This window comes from Cervus canadensis, chromosome 11 (assembly GCF_019320065.1).
Source record: "Cervus canadensis isolate Bull #8, Minnesota chromosome 11, ASM1932006v1, whole genome shotgun sequence".
NCBI classification, from domain to species: Eukaryota; Metazoa; Chordata; class Mammalia; order Artiodactyla; family Cervidae; genus Cervus; species Cervus canadensis.
In genome coordinates, this window is record NC_057396.1 from 27,466,725 (window position 1) to 27,484,959 (window position 18,235).

The 18,235-nt window shown below is 50.4% G+C and overlaps 1 long non-coding RNA gene across 1 annotated transcript; it reads right to left on the reverse strand.

The window, feature by feature from the left end:
• Positions 1–7,844: 7,844 nt before the first annotated feature.
• Positions 7,845–17,309, reverse strand: LOC122450038. Its single transcript, XR_006272055.1, has 3 exons — positions 17,295–17,309; positions 11,471–11,480; positions 7,845–7,933 (listed from the first exon to the last, which is right to left on the reverse strand). It is a non-coding gene; the product is annotated as an uncharacterized LOC122450038 (long non-coding RNA).
• Positions 17,310–18,235: the final 926 nt, after the last annotated feature.

Here is an 18,235-nt window from a genome sequence, read left to right on the forward strand (position 1 = left end):
TTCCTAGAGGACGTTACCCCAAGCCTCAGTATTGTCCTAAACGAGGACCTTAGATTAACAAGACGTTTCACCACTCTCTTAGACTGGCTGTTTCAGGGTGATGAGTAGACAAGACTAGGAATCTCATGACCGTGGACCGGTTGTACATCTTCTTTTATGACTTGGGTTTCTTGGTTTGAGACAACGTCATACAGATATCAGGTAACTTGCACACCCTCTGAATCTGGTTCCACTGGAGGCTCTGTGGACAGGAAAGGGAGACCAGTGTGCCCTCAGCTCACTTCCAGGATTGAAGGGGTCTGATTCCATCAACCTACTGCCAAGAGGCTAACTAGTCTCCTTAAGGAATGGTGTGCCATATGAAAGGCTCAGCATCAGTCTCTGCTGCTGTTGGTTTGCATGTTCAGTTTTGGCAGTCTTAAGATGAGTCTTGGTAAGAGGGAGCCCATCGCTGTTAGCCACTCAAAGCCTCCATTCCTGCTGCCATCATCACTCTGAATCTGCACTGGAGTGACTGATGACAGGATGGCTGGCTTCCTGGGGATTTGTCACCCTTTCCACCTGACTGTGGAGAACAAGCTCTCCTTAGATGCTTCTGGTGGGGTTGGTGGGAGACACAGGATCTGTGTGATTTGTGGCCACTGTAGGTCCATCCACATCCTGATCAAGAACAAAAGGATGAGCGCAGTCCTGGGGGAAGACCACAAATCTGCCCCCACCGTGTGAAAATGAACTGCTTTTTGTCCTTCCCATGCATGGGGAGGAAGGCATTTGCTTGATCAACAGCCTCACACAAATGCCAGAAGCCGTTTGACCTGCTCTAGTAAAATGCCCACATCTGGCATGGAAACTGCAATGAGGGTTGCCACCTGGTTAAGTTTATGCTCATCCACGGTCATTCCCCATGATCAGTTTGGCTTGAGCAGGGCCAGAAGGGTGAGCCGAATGAGTCTGTGATGGGGAGCACCAACTCTGCAACCTCTAAGTTTTGAATGGTGTCACTAATCTCTGCAGTTTCTCCCAGAATGTGGCAATAATTCTTCTGATTTACTATCTTGGCTGGCACTGAGCTGGAGGGTAGTTTCAGGGCCTCCCACTTGGCCCATCCTACCATAATGGCTCTCATTCACATTTGTGGAACCAAATGTGAGGCTTCTGCCAGCTCCTTGGTATAGCTGTCCCAATTATGCATTCAGGGACAGGGAAATAACTCCAGGGCTGGCCCACGAATCCTCCGGAAGACAGACTTAGACTAATGTACCTTTGCTACCTGGGTTCCAAGAAGCCCCCTCGCTAGCTGGAAGCCCACGATGGCAGGTTGGATCCTTTGCTGTCAGGGTGAGGTCAGCGCCTGTATCTAACAGTCCTTAGAAATGCAGGTACTGTCCCTCCTTCCAAGCGTAGTGCTAAGTTGCTTTAATCGTGTCCAACTCTGTGCAACCCTATGGACTGTACCCGCCAAGCTCCTCTGTCCGTGGGATTCTCCAGGCAGGAATACTGGAGTGGGTTGCCATGCCTGCCTCCAGGGTATCTTCCCTACTCAGCGATCGAACCCATGTCTCTTATGTCTCCTGCATTGTCAGGCAGGTTTTTTATCACTGGCATCACCTGGGAAGCCCTTCCACGCATAGCTGTTCTAGCAAGTGTCTGTAGCTCATTTGAGAAAGGATTGTGTATGTGTGTACATACTCAGTTGCTCGGTCATGTCAGACTCTTTGTGACCTCATGGACTGTAGCCCACCAGGTTCCTCAATTCATGGGACTTCCCAGGCAAGAATATTGGAGTGGGTTGCTATATCCCTCTCCAGGGGATCTTTTGGATCCAGGGATCAAACCTGCGTCTCTTGCACCTCCTGCATCGGCAGAGGGATTCTTTACCACTGGGCCATCTGGGAAGCCCAAGAAAGGATGGGGGGATATTTGTCATCTAGATTGTGGGTGCCTTGTATGGGCCTTTCTCCAGAGGACCCTCTTCCCTTTCTATCAACGGACACTGGGTCTGTGATCAAACTCACATTTGAAAACCATGTGAGGACCTGATGTCATCCTTCTTCTCACCATTTCTTGCTGTTTTAAAAACCGAACAAGTTAAGCAATACCCTCCCTGGCTAGCCATCTTCTCTCCCATGGCTGATGGGCCGTGGCTAAGAACCCCTGCAGGTCCAGATTCCCCGGTTGCTACTGTTGTCTGGCTGCCCACATGCCTCTCCTGCTGAAGTGCCGCCACCTGGCCTCTGCTGGCCCAGAACCCTGGCAGGCCCACTGGGAACGGGGAGGCTGGTTCCGCCGTCAGCCCCAGCCTACTGAGGGCAGCCACTGTGGATGTCTTCTCTTTCACCCTCATCTTACCAAGGCCTTCCTTATTATTGTCTTTGTGAGGGCCCGTTCCTCTGGGCATCCCCGGAAAAAACAACTGTGTTCATTTCTTAAGACTGCCATAAAAAAGTACCACGACTGGGTGGCTTTAAACAAGAGAGATTTATTCTCTCAGTCCTAGAGGATAGAAGTCTGGAATTAAGGTGTTGGCAGGGCCAGGCTCCCTCCAAAGGCCCCAGGTGAGGATTCTTCTTGGCCTCTTCCAGGTCTTTGGACTGTGGCCACATGACTCTAATCTCTGCCTTCGCTTTTCTGTCTGTCCTCTCCTATTCTTACAAGGGCATCGGTTATATTAGGGATCCACCTAATGACCTCATTTTGATTTAATTACATCTGCAAAGACCCTATTTCCACACAAGGTCCCTACGTCACACCCACAGGTGCTGGGATTAGGGCCTCAACGTGTCTTTTGGGGACACAGTTCAACGTATAAACAACAATCATCTGGTACATTCCCAGGACCTGCATAGAAAACACATTCTAAAAACCTCCCCCTCCAGGGACTTCCCTGGTGGTCCAGTGGTTAAGACACCATGCTTCCACTGCAGGCAGTACAGTTCAAAGCCCGGTTGGGGAACTAAGATCTCACAGGCTGTGGGGTGCAGCCAAAACAACTAAAAATAAAACCTCCTTTTCTTGAAACTTCTAACCCCTCTTCAATGCTCTGCTGAGGAAGTTCTGGCATTTCTACTCGTTTTCTGTAGCCCACTGTCATGTTGTTACTGTTTAGTTGTATCTGACTCTTTGCAACTCCCATGGACTGTAGCCTACCTACCAGGCCCCTCTGTCTATGGGATTTCCCAGGCAAGAAAACTGGAGCAGGTTGCTATTTCCTCCTCCAGGGGATCTTCCGGACCCAGAGATTGAAACTGGGTCTCCTGCATTAGCAGGATAATTCTTTACCACTGAGTCACCAGGGAAAGTGAAAGTGTCACTTTAGCCCATCCCATTGCCATGACCAAGTTCTAAGAAACCATTCCATCACACCGTTAGGAAGAGCTGTGGGTCCTAATACTTGCTCCTTATCCCAGGGTGAGTGCTTTCATGTCAGTGAGTTTTTCCCTTGGAGCCTGCTCTCCCCTCCTTCCTTCTACCTGTCCTGGGCTCCCCTAGTCCTGGAGGCTCCCAGGGCAGGGCCTGCCATTCCTTCCCAATATAAGCTATTTCCTTCTGAAACAGGGCTTTCCACTCAGGCTGTACTGGGACTTGACCCTGGCCAATGGTCTGGAGGTAACAAACGGTGGGGGTGGGGCAGGTTTGAGGAAAAAAATCATACAGGAGACACTTGCCTTGGGGGAGTCACTGCATGTTCTCCAGACCAGGGGAGGCTTCCCTCTCTGTTAAGGGGAAGGCATCTGTCAGCCTGAAGGGTCCAGGGACCCCAAGATATTAGATTCTCAGTCTCACCCACACATTCACTCCCATCCCAGTTTTCCAGGTCCTAGTCAATGGCAAGAGCATAACTTTTCTCATATTCGAGGCTTCCAAAATGCAGCTGACAAAAAGCATGATGCTCCACAGTCATCGGGGCTTCCCCGATGGCTCAGCAGTAAAGAATCTGCCTGCCAATTCAGGAGACACAGGAGACGTGGGTTCAACCCCTGAGTTGGGAAGATCCCCTGGAGGAGGAAATGGCACCCCACTCCAGTATTTTTTCCTGAGAAATCCCACAGACAGTGGAGCCTGGCAGGCTACAGTTCATGGGGTCGCAAAGAGTTGAACACGACTGAGCAGGCATTCATGCTCCACAATCATTACAATCACCTGTTCAGACACCACGGTCACTGCATACACCAAGGTCTCACCTTCCACCTACACCTCTGCCCAGGGTTCCACAGGTGAGAGTTTTCACCACTGCAATGCCAGGGTTACTACCATCCCTAGGGATAGAGTTGGTGGAGTTCTTAATGCCAAAACTCCAGCAAGTAATCCAACTCTAAAATCCCACCATAAAGGGCTGCTGTCCAGGGTCACTCCTGATACCAGAGTCTTCATCTGGGTTTCCCAGCAGGCAGGGCCTGAGGCAGAGGATCACGTGGTCCCTCTTATTAGGGAGTGCAATCCCGGGTGGAGAGGGAAAGGGCCACTGGGATGAGACACCGCTGAGCTGGCTGCTGCCAAGTGCGACTGATTGCTCAATCTTGCAAGGCCATTTCAAGAAGTTATATGTCTCAGGAGCAACTGCTGGGAGGGAGCAGGAGGGAAGAATCTTCTACTAGCTCCCATTTTCCAGGGATCAAATGTTCACTTCACTGAACATTAACTCCCCAGCACTGTTAGGCTGCATACCTGTGGGTGCTGAGTGGGGTTCTGTGGGGCCCCCACTTCAACATCAATGGGGAAGCTCAGAGGTAATGGGGCCAGGGGCCCACAGCATGCAGGGCAGGCATCAAGCAAGGTGATGTCAGGTTTACCCGTGTGAAACTGTAGACAGATGAAACTGAGAGAATGGACCATGGTATAAAATCAGAGATGAGAGGCGGGTGGCAAAGGGGAGGGGGTGCATCCCTCAACCAGGAAGCAGCTGTACTCAGCCCCAACTAATTGCTAGATCTGATTTTTTTTTTCAAGGAAGCTAGTTATCTGAGTTTTCATTTAAAGTTGACAACACATTCAGGTTTAAAACACGATGTGTGGTCCTACTCCACGCATGTTCAAGAAAACAAGTCTGAATATTGCCCATGGGGCCCAGAAGTCTGGGATATCTGATCCGTTCATTTTATGAAACAGGGACAGGAAGGGAAAGGGGCTGAGCTGGGCCTCCTCTCCTAACGCCGACACCAGTGAGCGTTCACAGCCTCCTGCACCATCCCTCGACGGGCATCCCCTTTCTGGGACCAACCTATAGAAGGGTGAGGCTGTTTTTTGGCAAAGTGACTCCATCCCCTCCTGTTGCTCCCCATGACTGCCCCTTGGCATTAAGTTGGCGCCAGGTACTCAAGTCCCAGTGATTCGTGGCCTTGTTGCCCTGGCTAATGAGATGGAGCCAGTGGATTCCCAGCCGACTGCCAACCTGGGCCCCGGGGCCCATCAATCCTGCTTCTCCATTGCTGAGGATGCCCCAAGTGACGGATGGAGGGCCATGGTCATGAATCATCTCCCTTACCTTTCCCCATCTCAGAGCCAGCTTCACGGAGCTGGGAAGATGAATGGCGGCAGAATTTCACCTGCTCTCTTGAATAATTTCCCTTTAAAAGAGGCCACTTATCAGTAATTCATTACTCGCCTTTGTTAGCATAAACAAGGCCTGGGGAGTGGGGATGGGGAGGAGACGCTGGCCTCCATCATCCCCGTCCCCCGGGTTGGCCTCCAGCCACGGTGCTGCCTTCCTGCAGTGGAGAAAAGCAAAGCCAGGGTCTTAGGGGGAGTTGCTCCAGCTGGTGGTACCCACTCAGGCAGATGGCATACAGCTGTTTCTGGTGACATCTGGATGAGCACAATCAGCTCCAACTGACGGTGTCTTTTAATCTTGAATTAAATGTCACAAGCTGCCTATTGCTTTTATGGCCCATAGACACCCCTGTCTGTGTTGTCTATAACTACAGAATAAGATGTTGCTGACCAGTGTTGTCGCTCCGCGGTCTCCCTTCGTCAGCAGGAGAGTAGGAGGGACTTGGAACAGCAGGGCTGACCCCGGGACGAATGTGCGCATGTGCCCAGCCGCTCAGTTGTCTCCGCCTCTTTGTGACCCCATGGATTATAGCCCACCAGGCTCCTCTGTCCAGGGGATTTCTCAGGCAAGTGTACTGGAGCAGATTGCCATTTCCTTCTCCAGGAGATCTTCCTGACCCGGGGATCAAACCCACAGCTCCAGTACTGCAGATAGATTCTTTACTACTGAACCACTGGGGAAGCCCATGGGGAAGGATAAAAACACCCAAATCACAAAACAAGGAGCACAGGAGATGGAGGTCAACCTGGGTTGGTTCTGCTATGCCCCCCACCTCCTGGGTTTTTCTGGGCAGGAGAGTGTGTGACAGTGAGTGGGAGGGTTCTCGGACAGGTGATTTCTGCCATAGGTACCTGTCACGGGGTGATTCCAGGGAGCTGCCCTGCCAAGTGAGAACCAGCAGGAGCCAGACAGCGGGTCAGACAGGCAGGGAAGTCCCCCTCCCTCCTACTCTGAACAGGGGCAAAGAAGACAAGAAAAGGACTGCAGATTTTGGCATAGTTTGTCCTCTGGTTAGGAACTGTGGCTAATTTTTTTTTTTTTTTGGATATTTCTGTGCACTTTATTATTTTTTTTTTGTCATACATTGATATGAATCAGCCATAGATTTACACGTATTCCCCATCCCGATCCCCCCTCCCACCTCCCTCTGTGGCTAATTTTTTATGCCACCACCAGGGGACCAGGAAGAAAAGAAGAGGTTTTTCTCAGGACCTTGTTCCTGAGATCCAAGTCCTTGACTCATTTCTCACATCCAGCAGTACCTCATCTCACAATGACCACAGCAGCATTGCAGAGGCCATTCAAGGACATGCTTTTTATAGCTTTTCCTGTCTCCTATCCATTCTCTGGCAGATACAAGGCTATCCTGAAGTCATCGGTCTGATCACAGTACCCCCTTGATTAACAAAAATCCTTGAATGGTTTCCTACTGCCTTGGGATCAAGCCCAATATCCCAAAGCATGGCCTATAGTGTATCCTGGCAGCTACCCACCCTTGACCCTCATCCTGCACCCCCCACCCCCCACTCAGCCACCTGGGTCCTCTTTCAGGTTCCAGGGAGCCTGACTTCCCACCCCAGGTCCTCTGCACTTACACATCCATCTGGCTGGAAGACCCCACCACCTGAACCCCACCCCCTCACCTCCCGTTTAGTTAACTGTGATTTATCTGCCAGGTCCTAGGTTGGGCCTTGGGTCCCCCAGGAAACCCTCCTCACTGCACCAGACTGGATTGGATGTGCCGGTTCTCCACAGCATCCCACCTCCCCCTCTGACTCAGTGGCTTTGGTGATTTGCTTAACATCCTTTCTCCCCCCAGCCCACAGGTTCACGAGATGTCCCCCGTGCCTTCCCCAGCAGTGAGCACAGTGACCGCCATGGAAAGAAGGGATGAGGGGGCACGTGCACACGAGCGAGTCCCAGGCCCCCTGTTATCTGCCTGGTGGGGCTCACGGCAGACTCGCCTCTCCCGGCCTCTGCCGTCTCCAGCCTCTGGCTCCTCCTGTGCTAGGACTCCTCCAGTTACAGCTGTCTCACCTAGTCTTCTCTGGTCTCTGGAAGTGCCAGGTCCTGGCTGTGGCCCCAAGCCCACCTCCTCTTTGGCTTTTGGGTGAAATGGCTGTTTCAGGCCCAGGAACCCCAGCCTCTCTGACCTTCTCCTCTGGGGCAAGTTGTGTCCTGTCCTCCCTCCGGAGATCTGGAACCCCCCCAGGCCCCAAGCTTCCATTTACCCTCAGGAGAAAGCCCAGAGCTCACATGGCCCATGGCTAGCTCTTCAGACACCGATCTGGGGTCACAGACTCATCTCAGACATCACCAGCATAGATCAAACAATGAGGCATACTTGTGATTCAATTGCTGCTCCATCCTTCTGTCTCCAGTGGCCTGAAATGAGACCCACATCCAGCAGGATTTTAGGGAGGTTTGGGGCATTTTGCCACAGGATGGTGGTGTAATGACTGGGGTCCTCGCTGCCAGTGGCCAGCTGTCCAGTGGTGGACATTAGTATCCTTTCTCTGGGAACCCGAGAGCATTTCTGTGACATTATTTGCATAGATTTGCATATCCAATGCTGTCATCTATCCCAGGGTCTGCAACCTCTGGCTGGGGAGGCAAGTTGGCCGGCAGCTGGTTTTCTTTGGCAGGCTGCCTGGCGGTGCCCCCACCCCAGCCATCCTGGCCATGGATACTGCATCCTCCTGCCCCCCCAAGCCTCTCAGAGCTAAGGCTCTGCTTCTTGTTCATCAGCCTTCAGCCAGACAATGCTGCTTCTCAACGGCACAGCAGCTTCTCAGGGCCAGGTAGGCAGTTAATCTTGCTCCCACCCCAAGTGAAAAAGACTTGGGAATCGGGCATTTGCTCATTCATTTATTCAATCGTTTGATCAAGCAGTTACTAAACACCAGGGGCTGTGCTAAGGATTGGGGATATAGAGAAAGTGGTGGGGGAAAGATGCTAGGTCCCTCACTCAGCGTACCAGGGGATCCCAATAACCTAGAGATGCTTCTTACCATTGTCCTTCTTTGGTGTCAACCATCCCCCATACTGGACCTGAAGTTTTAGCTCTTGACCATTCTGTGGCTCCAGCTTTGGCACCCCCACCCCCACGCCTGACTACCCACTGTTGGTGACACCCTGGACCTCTCCCATTGGTGTGTGGGCGCTTTCTCTTTGAGGGACAATAGGCGTGGAGCTGCAGGTCACACTGTGATAGGCTTCCTGGGTCTGGCCCTTGCACCTCCTTGGACCTGAAAGTGGCTTCTCACTCCAGTAGGGCTGGTTGAGGTCTTTCTCTTTACTGACTTCTGATCCAAAAATATGAAAGGCAGAGAGGGACAGTAAGGAGCAAAAAAAAAAAAGACAGCTGGGTTACAGGGATGAAACACAGGGTTCGTGCTGGGAAAGCCAAGTTCCAAACTGGGTCTATCATGGGGGACTTCTGGGGGACTCTGGTCATGAGCCAACCTCTGGGCAGGGTTGTCTTTTGACCAATTCCCAAGAGGTTAAGAGTCTAGACAACAGTCCAAAGGCTTAAATAGGCAAGGGTAGCCTCCCTGTCCCAGTTCTACAAAGGTAGAGACCATCAATAGCTTTCCCCCCAGTGGTCCTTCCTCCTCTGTTCCCTGTTTCTGTTGGTTGCCTCTGAGTTCTCCCATTCCTCTGGGCTGAAAGTCTCCCTCTTCTAGGACACTGCTCCCTGTCCCCGTACGGCAGCCCAAGTCCAAGAAGGCACCACGTTGGGTGCCGTCTGCTATACTACTGTATTGGAATGACCTCTCACTGGCACCATACTGCAGCCTCTTACCAGTCCTTTGATCCAACTTATTCACAGCCACATTAAAATTCCTAAAACAAAATTCAATCAGCCCCTCATCATTCCAGAGCTTTTAGTGCTACCCTAAGACTCATAGAATGAAGTCACTTTTTGCTCGAATGTCATAGTTGTTTTGTTTTTTGGCAGTGCTCAGCACAGTACCCATTGAAGGGAATAAAAATGAAGGCTAACATTTTTGTATAATTACTATGTGTCACACAGCATTTTAAGTGTTTTATATGTATTGTTTAATCTATTCAGCAGCTCTAGGAGGAAGCTACTATTGTTACATATTACGAATTAGTCAACTAAGGCACAAAGTGATTAAGGAGCTTGCCCAAAGTCCCAGAGTTGGTGAACGGTGAAGCTGAGACTTGAACTCTTGTATTCTGATCCCAGAGCCCACACTTGCAGACACCAGGCAGAAATATACTCCTAGATGTAGAGCTAATAAATGTTGTAGAGATCAGTACATGGATTTAGGAACCAATGAATGAAGAAATGAGTGAATGAATGAAGTTACTCCATGCGCCATACAAATGTACTGCGCGCATAACTTCAGTCTTGTCCAACTCTTTGCAACCTTATGGACCATAGCCCTCCAGGCTCCTCTGTCCCTTGGATTCTCCAGGCAAGAATACTAGAGTGGGTTGCCATGCCCTTCTCCAGGGGAACTTCCTGACCCAGGGATCGAACCCATGTCTCCTGAAGTTTCTGCACTGCAAGCAGATTCTTTATCTCTGAGCCGCTGGGGAAGCCCTCATATGTACTGATGTCTTCTAAAATAGTTTTATTCTGACACCTGAAACTAATGTAATACTGTTAAATGGATTATGCTTAAATTTTAAAAAATCACAAAGTAATTTGAGTCTGCCTTCTTCTGAGTAGGGACAGTATAGCATGATGGTGAAGAACATGAACGGTGGAACCAGGCAGACCCGGGTTTGAATCCTGGTGTTACCATGTATTGGTTATGTGGGTTTGGGCAAATTACGGAAGCTCTACAAGCCTCCATTCAACATCTGAAAATGGAAATAATAATAGCACTTATTGTGGAGAAGTGAAATGAAATCATGTACACATAGCACATCACACTGGGTTTGGCACATAGAGGGACTCAATTCCCCCTGCTCCTGTGGACGGTCTGAGCAGGAAGGTTGAAGTGAGCAAAAATTATTTGTTCTCTGTTGTTTTCTGCAGGCATGATGGTGGTAAGCAGTGATGGGTAGATAAGCCCTAACTGTAGGAGGGGAGTGACCCTTGAGGTCTAGGGTAGGGTTCCTGCTCTGAAGGGGGTCAGTGAACAGTAGAGGGGAAGCACCCAGCATCCCTATGCTCCTTACACAAAGAGGGTCCTGCAAAGGCAGCTTCCCTCCTGCTCCTGTTTCATGTGAAACACCATGAGAATTGATGGAGTCATTTTTTTAAACCAGAGAGCACCATGAACACATTTGTAATATTTTTCTTCTGTGCCACTGGTAGTATTTTTTTTTTTCTTTCAGTTTCTCAACTGTTTAGCAAACACAGACTATCTTTCCCCAAATGTAATTTTGTGGATGGATACATTTTAAAATGTTCTGCTCTGGTCAAATCCGTAATGGCTATTTTTCTCTATTGATAACTTCTCTTTTCAGTGGGTCATTGCCAAAAAAATGCACCTGGAGGCCAGAATTGTCTCAAATAGCAAGTCCAAGACAAGCATTCCAGCTTGAATCCTCTTCTCCCAGGTGGTAAGCTGCCTGGCTCTGACTTTATTTTTTTGGCCGTGCCACTGGGCTTGCAGGATCTTAGTTACCTGACCAGGGATCAAATCCATGCCCTTGGCAGTGAGAGCTTGGAGTCCTAACCACTGAACCATCATGGAATTCCTGTAAGCTGCCTAGGAACAAAGACTGGATCTTATTCATCTTTTATCTCCAAGGTGTGGCAGGGGGTCTGGCACAGGTGGGACCCATGGGGACGGCATCAGGGGATCTGCTTCTGGAGCCCTACCACACACTGTGTGAACTTAGGGAAGCTATTACATGCCTTTTAGCTCAGTTTTCCCATCTGTGAAATGGGAATAATCTCAGTAACTTATTTTCTAGGGTTAGTGTGATAACTTCTACCTCCCTTCTTCTCTCCTTCCTCATTTTCTTCTCAACTTGGGGCCAAACAGTATTTTTGGTAGTACAAATCCCACATGTTCATATAACACTCTGTAGTCCCTAAGCCTCTCTCAAATATTCTATCTCAGTTTTTTTCTAAAAGAAGTAATTATTAACATTCCCATCTTTCAGAGGGCTTCCCTGGTGGCTCAGATGGTAAAGAATCTGCCTGCAATGCAGGAGATGCAGGTTTGATCATTGGTTCAGGAAGATTCCCTGGAGAAGGGAAAGGCTACCCACTCCAGTATTCTTGCCTGGAGAAGTCCATGGACAGAGGAGCCTGGAGAGCTACAGTCCATGGGGTCTCAAAGAGTTGGACATGACTGAGTGACTTTTGTCCATTTTTCAGATGACGAATCTGAGCTTTAAGATTTGGCCAGGACCATAGAGTAAGGACTGAACCAGGTTTTCTGACACTAAATCTAGATTCCTTTGGATGAAAAGAACCCAGGCAGTAGTTCCAAAATAAATGACATTTACTCAAGTTGGGTCTAATATGGCTCTCAGATAGCCTGTCACTTCAGACATGGAGAAGTTGGTCAAAACGGGTGTTTGACATGGAGGGAAGCAAACAGTCAGGGAAGAGGCTGGATTTTCCCTTTTTCCTCAGGCGTCTTTTGGCGGTGGGGATGGCAGGCAGCCGGTGAAGGGGGCTCAGTTTGATGTCCATCAAGAAAGAGCATCTCACCATCAGTCCCCTTAACAATTCTGAGGATACTTTTATCGCTGGGCTTCCCTGGTAGCTTAGCGGTAAAGAATCCACCTGCCAATGCAGGAGACAAGGCTTCAGTCCCTGATCCGGGGGGATCCCACGTGCTGTGGAGCAACTAGAGCCATGTACCACGACAACTGAGCTCGTGCTCTGGAGCCCAGAAGCCACAACTACTGAGCCCACATGCCACAAATAACGTAGCCCAAGTGCCCTGGAGTCGGAGCAACAAGAGAAGCCACTGCAGTGAGAAGCCTGCACACGGCAACTAGAAAACAGCCTCCACTCTCTGCAACTGGGGGAAAAAAGCCCACGCAGCAGCAAAGACCCAGCACAACCAAAAATAAATACATAAATAAGTAATTATAAAAAAAGAAAGAGCTGTGGGTACGTCTGCGAGGGACCACTGTGAATCTACTGCCTCTGGGTTCTGAGTCCTCTGAGACAAATCAGCAAAGGAAGGGGTTACTCCCTGAGGGATTTCTTTGTGCCTCTCAACATCTCAACCACTTTCCAAGGAGATAAGATGCAGGCTGATTATTTTCCCCCAATTTCAAGATGCATAAACTGAGACTCCAACTGTTGAAGATCACACAGCTAATAAGTAATGGCACTTATTACTTCTTAGCTGTGGAGAGACACCAGGGAAGCCCAGTAACTAATGGCAGTGAGATTCAAAAGCATAGCTGTCTCATTTCAAAGTCCATTTTCATTTCAGCCAAATGAAGTGGCGTTGGGGACAGCAGGAGACAGAAGGCTGGGGGAAAGGAAGTTAGGAGTGGAAAGAAGGAGACCCTGAGCAAAATGCCAATGAGGGAACCAAGGCAGAAAACCATCTCCACGGTGAGACAAAAGGCCACTCTCTTCTGATTTATTCTAGCCTACGTGCTTCTTATTGCAACAGCTGGTCTTCAATGACGCCTGCCAGCATTTATCACCTTGTGTGGCCCCTTCCCATGAATCTGAGCTAGCCACATAATTTGCTTTGATCAATGAATTGTAGTGGATGTGATGCCATGTGACTTCTGGAGCATGAGCAACCTTGCCAATTTCTCTGGGCCTCTTGGAGTGCTCACTCTTGGGGAAGCTGGCCATCATGTACGTGTTCTGAGCACCCCAAGACGGCCATGCTGTGAGGAAGCCCAAGCTCACTCCCTGGAGAAGGCCAGTCAGTCCCCAGCTGTGCCAGTCATCCTGACTGAGGCACTAGACAGGTGAGTGAAGAAACCATCTGGGAGGGCCAGCCCCATCCAGCCTTCGGATGACTCTGGCCCTAGCCTCCATCTGACAGTAACTGGGTGAGAGGCCCTAACAGGCACCATCCAGCTAAGCCTGGTCAACACACGCAACTATGAAAGGCAATAAAAAATTGTTCTAAGCCACGAAATTGTTATCTGGTGAGAGGTGATACACACTGGTGATAAATCTCCATGAATCTGGACATCTCTTTCAACCCGCAGAAGTCCAAGGCTACTCTGGGCCTGGTGTGTCTGCATGGCCACCCCACATTTCTCAGCTGGACATGGTCCTCCGCACCTGGAGAGCCAGCTCCCAGCCAGAGGTCCTGAGTTTGTCTCCTGGTTTGTCCACACCAGTTGCGTGGCTTTAGACAGGTCAGTGCTCTCTCTAAGCCTTATTGTTCTTGTCCACCCAATGAGGCGGTAGAGTTGAAAGCATTAACGCCTCTTCCACTTCTCTGACTCATGAAATCACACTCTGCCTGAGAACTGGGCTTGGCGCCACCGAGAAGTGCCCTATCTCACTCTAGCAGGAAGAAGACCATCCTGGCTGTTCCTGGGCTTTAGCAGGGGCTCCGTAGGTGCCAGATATCTCCGGTCACCCAGCGGGTCTGTGAAGGGCTGTGCGTGCAGGGTGGGTCCCCTGGTTTCCAGTCCTCTGCTGCCTCTTTAGCTGGTGTCCAGCACTGAAGAGGGAGCACCAGCTCTAAGGCCCAGGTCACCCTGGACTCCTAGCTCTACCTGAGCAGGGAAGTCCCCGCCTGCAAGGAAGAAGGGAGCTCCTGAGAGAAGCAAGCTTCTGCGATGGCTGTGAAACGTCTGGTGACAATATTTTGCATCTAAAAATACACACAGCCAAGAACCAGTTAATTACAGCCTCTGGAGTCATTCATAACTCAGCATTTCCCTGTTATACCTGCTGTCTCTGCCTGTGTCCCCAGCAGCCACAAAGGAGGGCGTTTGTAGGTGGAAACCCAGTCCAGAGGGTCCAGGGTGAGACCTCGCCCTTGCAGCCCTCTGTCCTGGGAGCCCGCCTGCTGCCTGGTGTGGAGCTGGCACTCTTGCATGAACTGTAGGAGGATCTCGAATCAGCTGATACCCGCCCCCATCCATGCACAGACGGGTGCCCTTGGCCACTTGCCCCTCAGGGATCCCTTCAGACTTACTGCTGCTGCTGCTTAGTCACTTCAGTCGTGTCTGACTCTGTGCGACCCCATAGACGGCAGCCCACCAGGCTCCCCCGTCCCTGGAATTCTCCAGGTAAGAACACTGGAGTGGGTTGCCATTTCCTTCTCCAGTGCATGAAAGTGAAAAGTGAAAGTGAAGCCGCCCAGTCCTGTCCGACTCTTAGTGACCCCATGGACTGCAGCCTAGCAGGCTCCTCCGTCCATGGGATTTTCCAGGCAAGAGTACTGGAGTGGGGTGCCATCGCCTTCTCCTTCAGACTTGCTAGGACCCTCCAAAGTTCAAGGGTGCAGGTGTCAAATCATGGTGGATATGTAGTCAGAAGAGAGGCTCAGGGCCAGGCATGTGATTCTGGGAGAGCTTCTTTCCTGGGAATGTGCAAGCTCCAGAGGCTCTGGTCAGGACCTCTGCTGGTCTAGAACAGGACCTAAGCAGGCACTGTGACCTTACTCCTCCTTGCTTTGCATCCCTCCTCTTTCCAGGGCCTCTCATGTGATATGAATCTCTTCTACCAGGACAAAGACTGTGATTTCAAGCTGCAGGGAGGTCTGAATGATCTGAGGGCCCCCCTGGCCCAGGCCTACTGTGCCCCCTTTCCTGCCTGAGCACTCACAGTGGATGAGTGTCCTAGTAAAACTGGGAGAAGAAACTCAGCACGGGGGAATGTCTCCACCCCGCTCCAGGAGAAGGGACTTTTTCTGCCCCCCCCCACTTTTTTTTTTTTGCTATACAATAGGTCCTTGTTGGTTATCCACTTGAAATATAGCAGTGTGTACATGACCTTCCCAAAGTCCCTAACTATTCTTTCCCCTCCCAGCAACCATAAAGTTCATTTTCTAAGTTTGTGAGTCTCTTTCTGTTGAAGTCAGTGAGACAGAGAGGGAGAAATATCATACGACATCCCTTATATGTAGAATCTAAAAAGAAACAATACAAAAGACTTTTTTTTTTTAAAATCAAGGAGGCATTTTGAAAGTACAAGTCCTAACAGTTGGATAGTATATTTCACTTGGCAAAATGCTGTCACATACATAGTGCTGTGTGGTTCCCATATTAATTAGAGGAAGTAGTATTTATTATTAGGTCCACTCTGTAGATAATTAAACTGAGATTTAGAGATGCAAAGTCATTTTCCCCAGGTTACCCAAGTAATGACTAGCCTTGAACTCAGAGCTCAACCTCGAGTCCAGGAATCTTCCTGGCTGGTCAACAGGCCCGGCCACTGCCTCTCAAGCCCACCTTTGAAGCTTGAACAGCGGTCCTGCAGGGGTCCCCAATGGTAGAAAATGCCATTGCTACTCCCCCAACACAGCCCTGAATTCAACCTAAATCCAACCCTGTCTGCCTTCTGAAATACATTTTAACCTCACTCTGAATCTGAATTCATTAGCCTTCGACCTACAGGAAATAAGTCAGGGCCTAGGAGAAAGCACACAATGAGAGAATAAGCAGGGAGTGAAAAATAGCAGTTTTCCAGGCCAGAGGCCACCTACTTGCTGGTCAGCACCTCCTGGACCAGGTCGACGGGGGCTCTGAGGGGTCAAGAGAGCACTGGGATAGTGACTCTCCAAGCCCAGGTCCCAAACTAGAGCTGACTTTGTCCTCACATCTGTCTCCACCCTGCACCCAGGAGAGCAGTAGGGACTCAGAAATAGCATGTTCACGCCTTCTCCCTAATTACCACCCAGTGTGATGGAACACCTTGACATTCTTTAGCGAAAGTTCAACTTGGTGGCAAGTCAGGGTGCTGCATGAAGAATGAGGTTTACATGGAATCCCAGAATCACAGAAATTAGAGATGAAAAAGGACGCTGACGTCAGAGGCAGCTGGTCCTCAGGGGCTGCACGTTGGTTCTTCTTGGTAATAGACTCCCCCTTATTCCTGCAGCCCAGGCGACTGCCTCCCTGAAGACCACTCTCCGCTGTTTCCAGAGAAGATATTGTTTATAGAAATGAGAGGTCTGAGCTGATCCCTGCGTGATTTGCTTTGAAATTTATTTATCATTCACAAGCTGGCAAAGATGGGAAAGCCAAGGATTTAAAGTCACTTGTAGGGCAGTGTGCCTGAGCGGAGAGGGGAGGAAGCTGGAACACTCGAGCTGGGGCAGCCTGGCATGGTGTATCTGACCCCTTGCTTGCAGTGTAACCTTTCAAAATTTTGACCCCTCAGAGCCTCAGTTTCCCTCATTTGTAAAATGGGAGTTAATGATGCCTACGTAGAGCATTGTTGGAAGATTAGGGGAGTTGATGTGCAAAGAGCATCTCACTTTGTGGCTGGCCCATCAATGACTCCACAAATCATTGTCATCATTACTCTTCCCTCTCCAGACCCATCTCCCTGTTTGTTAAACAGGGCTAAACAGATTTCTCAGACACTGGGTTTCCTCCACTCAGCATTTCACCAAGATTTGCAAGCCCCTTCTACGTGTCATGTCACAGGTAACAGTGACAGGGACAGGTTCTCTGACTTCAGTGAGCTCAGTGTCTTTAGGAGTTTCCTGGAGGAAGGGTGCTAAGATGCTAACGATGATTTGGTATTTCTCCTGCACAGGTTGTGACCCTGTGTCTCACTGGGGACATAAGAGCAGTCACAGAAACAGGATGGCATTTCAGCGAAGAGGGGGAACTTGTCCCCCAGTACAAGGGGTAGTACTGCTTCTCCCCTTCCAGGGGCAAGACCCCAGAGCCGTCTCAACTCACCTGGTTCCCCGAGGGCCCAAGGTCAGCGTATCTGCTGGCTATACCTGGGCTGGTATTGGCCTGGGGAGAGGCTTTTACACACACACACACACCCCTTCTAATAGTATCTGATCAGCCACTCCTAACCACAGTCACGGTTCCTACACATGGCAGATGCTCAGGCCACACCTACAAGAGTGAAGTCAGGACGCCTGGGGGTGGGAGCCACACAGTAGAATTATTTTCACAGCCCCAGGTTGAAACCCAGAGCTCTAAGCACCTCTGGGTGCCAGAGGAAAGAGCACCTGACCTCTGCTCTTCACTGCTTCTTTGGTATCCCTGGACAGCCTGAGTTTCTTGTCCGGACAAAAAGGGTACTCATGCCTGCCTCACCTGGCCGCAGTCAAGGTGCCCGAGCCTTCGTGAGAGCCTTTGGATTGGCCTCTGCCCAGGTGAGTGGTCTTGGTCCTGGGACCTACCTCCTGGCAAAGCCTGGCTGGGGAAGAGACAGGGGTGTATGAATGTTTCCATGGGGGCAAAGCTGAGCGCCGAGCACACCGCAGTTTGCTTGCTGAGGAAGCGCCAGGAGGATCACCTTGGTGAATGTGCCATGCAGACCCCCCCATGTTTCACCCTGCCAGTCGTCCTGAGGTGAACCGTCAGCCCGGCGCCTCCCCCAGCCACCCCCCCTTGTCCTTTCTCTCCTTCTCCCTGGGCTGGAGTCCTGCTATCTCTAGATGCTGCCTTGCCAGTGCCTTCTGCCTGACAAACATTTGGTGCCGGCAGGTGTCAAGGTTTGAAAGGGGCCTATATTAATCACAGAGAGATATACATCTGACAAGAGTCCAGCCAAAGTCCTTCAAAGTGACCTAGAGGAGAGCTGGACAGGCCGGGTGGGTCCTCCACAGACCGGCG